This window comes from Montipora capricornis, chromosome 3, assembly GCF_036669925.1.
Source record: "Montipora capricornis isolate CH-2021 chromosome 3, ASM3666992v2, whole genome shotgun sequence".
Classification (NCBI taxonomy): domain Eukaryota; kingdom Metazoa; phylum Cnidaria; class Anthozoa; order Scleractinia; family Acroporidae; genus Montipora; species Montipora capricornis.
In genome coordinates this window covers 5,160,508-5,164,409 of record NC_090885.1, presented here as the reverse complement: position 1 = coordinate 5,164,409, position 3,902 = coordinate 5,160,508, and the positions used below count along the sequence as shown (strand labels likewise).

The following is a 3,902-nucleotide window of genomic DNA, read 5'->3' as shown; positions in this document are numbered from 1 at the left end:
ATCCTAATTATTTTATAAATCACAGTGAGGAGAGATGTGAGGCAACTTTGTTACCATGTAGCCAAGAGAAGAACTCACGACTAATGGAAAGCCAAAAGTTTTTTACTCAGGACATGTTCACTTGGAAAAACGATTCGCGTGCATGACTTAGCACAGAGATAACTCACACTCGTATTCATTCTCGAACCTATTCTTGGATTGCACTCAGGTGATGAGACGGCCATGTTGGTGTACAAAACAATAGTAAAATGTCCTTCAGGTTTTGCATAATAATAAAGTCAAATTCCCGAAAGACTCTTTTCGCAATTGTTCTGTACACCAACATGGCTGCCGTGGTGCAATCCAAGAATTCGCGAAGACGCCGTTTTTCAAAGAGCTTAAACAGGCTTCGCACAGACGTGAAAAGTCCTCGATGAAGTCCTTAAGAAAGCCTTGAACCTGGACAAGTCCTTGAATTTCTCCATTAGTCCTTACAATTTCCTTGAAGTTTACGTCACTAAAAGGAAATATTTTCTTTCACACTCCTTAGCCGGTCTCTTTCTTTTCTGATATCCACCAACTTGGAAACAATGGCGAAAAAAAGAAATGAAAATGAACCATAAAGCGGGCAGCAGCAATTTGAGGCCCGACCAAATAAATATTCCTGACATTGCGTATGTAATTTTGATGCTCTTTCGCACACCAGTTTTAATTTTCTTGCTTTTAATTTGGCTGGTTCGTCCTCATCATGCAACAGGCATCATCGTGCAGTCCGTGCATCAGCACCACCTTGTTTACCCCCCAAAAATTTGCAGAGGGATTGCTTTCGATTTCTCTTGGGACATCTTCATGTTCCAGGAGAAATAGTGCAAACAATGCAAGGTGCATTATGGAATTTGAGAAAATAGAGAATTGTTCTATTGATTTTGTGCGCGTCTGTGGGCCGAGATGAATGAATGTGTACTAATTTACCGTCCACCCGAATGATCCCACAATACACCACTCGAATTAGTCCTCTCCAAAGTTTCCGAGTTAGTAATACCTGAAACGTTTTCCTTTAAAATTGCATTTCATTTTTGTTCAGTTGCGATTCCTAGAAATCAAATTTGTTCCTTGAAAATCCTTGAACATGGTTGCAACTTGATGTATGAATTCTATTAAAATTTGCCACTCATACTCAGAGGTTGACCTTTGATTCCAGAAAGAGTAATAAAAAAATTATAATACTAGTAATAGCTATCGCTAAGTGCCGACGAAACAGTTAATATAATACATAGTTTGGAGATTTGTATCAGAGTTCCAAAATACCCAATAGTAGTTGTAGTAGTTTTATTCGAAAGTGCTGCAACTCAGCTTAATACAATAATAGAAATTGCACACTTTGTATCGCCAACAACAATGTAGATGTCAACGTGTTTTGCAATAATATGGAAAGTACTGCTGTAATTTTTGAACGGACGTAATTTTAACAGGAATATACAATAATTCACTTCCATAAAATCAGTGCCATGTAAAAAATCGCCCGGCAAAGCGTTTTCAGACTTTTCAGTGTGAAACATGTAATGGGGATCAAATTCTCTCGCACATGAAAGTTGTTTCACTTGTAGATTAATTTTTATTTTGCAAGATACAGCCATGAATTATACGTCAAATTGATCGTTGAATTGTATACTTTGCAGAGAACATATTTCCTTTGAAAATTAAATTAAAATGTTAACAACTCTGTAACAAACTACTCTACTCGCCGGACGAAATCCGAAATTGGCAACAGCGGCCGATAACAACACGTACGCCGGTTTAGTTTTGAACACGATGGTTCGAAAGTAAATATTAAAGAACACTCAAAGCAAGTGTACACAACACAATGGTCAGGGAAATGGCAAAAATGTGTTTTCACTCACCTCCGAACACAACTTGAGATCATCAATAGTCGCGCGCGTCATGCAAGTTTGTCTAATGACATCACATATCAAAATACGCGCGCTACGATTGGTCCGTTGCAAGACAATCGACCTCTTTTCCATTACGTCATTTGAATCTCAGGAATCTTACCTTACAAACATGTCTCTCGATCACTCGAGATTTTTTCCGCCTGCACAGTACTTTCGCACTACTCTATAATGTTGCCGCCCCGCCAGCCTCGCGTCTTTGCTCGGCTGACTCGTTGGCAATTAATGTTGTATCATGAAACGTCCTTACCCCATTTCTCATTCTTGTAGAATGTTATTCTATACACCGTGTTGATGAGGTTATCTTTGATATTAATCTTCTACTTTCTCTATACTTGTGTTCCAAAGGGAGGGCATATCTTCAATGAACGTCTTCCACGTAAGCAGTTTGATATAGCTCTGCCGGAATATGTTTTGTTTGATTTGGGTATGTGTTGCGTTGCCAAACACCGAGGAAAACAGGGTAAATAGCCCTGGAGGCACGTTAAAGTCCCTCGTAACGCATAAGACGCGTAAAGTTACTTTCTACGAACTTACGGCGACCTTTTTGCTTTCCGAAAATGCTAGCTCACCTTTTTTAATGCCGAAAAATTGCAAATATAACCCTTCATAAAATACAAGGGACTTTTTTTCTGGTTGAGAATCTTGATGGTGATGTTTCAGTTTAAGACATCTATGATAGGTTCTAGGCAATAGAGAATCCGACAATCCTAGACAGTTGGACCCTCGATTAGATATTTCACCGAAGCTTCTCGTTGGGTGCACCTGATCAAAGATACTTTATCTTCTCGTTTTATTCTTCAAGCACTGCACAAGGCTCAGCCATTTCATTTGTCAAACAAGTCATGGATCCAACTTGGAGAGAAACTTCACCGTGAGGCTTCTAAGTGGAAGTTATCTCCATTGAAAAACAAAGGCAACCAGGGTTCTCTGCATATTGTTCCCGTTCCAGGTCGTCTTTTTCCCTCAAACCTGTTAACATCTCATTCAAGCGGTCAAATATCTCGGGAACACACCAGTCGCTTTCATGAAGAAACCCAAAGTAATTTTGCAGAACTTTCTTTGAAATTATGTCTTCGGTGAACAGTGAGTCAAACCTGTTCATTTCGGGAATGTAGCATTTGTTCTCCATATTGTCACAGGGCTCATCAAAATCATCCTTGTCTACAAGCACGCCTTTAGCTGCATTGTACTTCTTCCACGGCTCTTGAAATTGAATAATATACGGTACAAAAAACGCCGAGACTTGACTACAGTTGACTTTCATGCAAAAATTAAGAATGGTAAACAACTCGGAAACTCTGTTTCCCAGCTGATCGTCAGTCCACATCTCGTCGTTGGGATAATTACGTGCCATGAAGAAAATGACGTTTTTAAGGGCAAACGACGATACAAGGCGATCCCTGCATCGGGAGCAGTTCCCCTCTTTCTGAAGAGTGGGCACAAAGCATTGAGCAACACATTTAGCCAACTTGAAGCACTTGATGCGACCATTTTGTGGTCCATACTTGTTCAATTCTTCGCGCTCCTTTAGAGACAATGCAAAGCGCACTGTGTTCAAAGCATAATCTATATTGCGGTCCTTTGGTAGTATGGCATATAACATCATCTCCCCATCAAGGCAATTCTCCAAGAGGTAGTCCTTTTGTTCGAAGTAATCACCTTTCTCTTCAAGTGTTGTCTTGTGAATGGGTACCCAAAAACAGATATCAAGATCTGCAATAAATCCATCCGAAAGACGAGTGAGATGAAATGTTCTAGCTATGCTTTGTTCCTCCCCAAGGCAGTTCAATTGCGAGAGCTCCCAACCCTCTGGGATGAAGTCCGCCACATACAGAGACCAAATGACTTTCATTACTGACTGGAAATTTTCTTGTACTTCCTTGGTATTACCTTCTGGTGCGATGTCATTCGCAAGGGCGATATAAGCGGGATCATCATACAACATCGACTCGTCTTTCTCGAAAATGATAG

General features: G+C 40.1%; 1 pseudogene; it reads right to left on the bottom strand.

Annotated features, from left to right (window-relative positions):
- Positions 1-1,948: 1,948 nt before the first annotated feature.
- LOC138041073 (uncharacterized) overlaps positions 1,949-3,902 on the bottom strand; it is an 18,724-nt pseudogene continuing 16,770 nt past the window's right edge.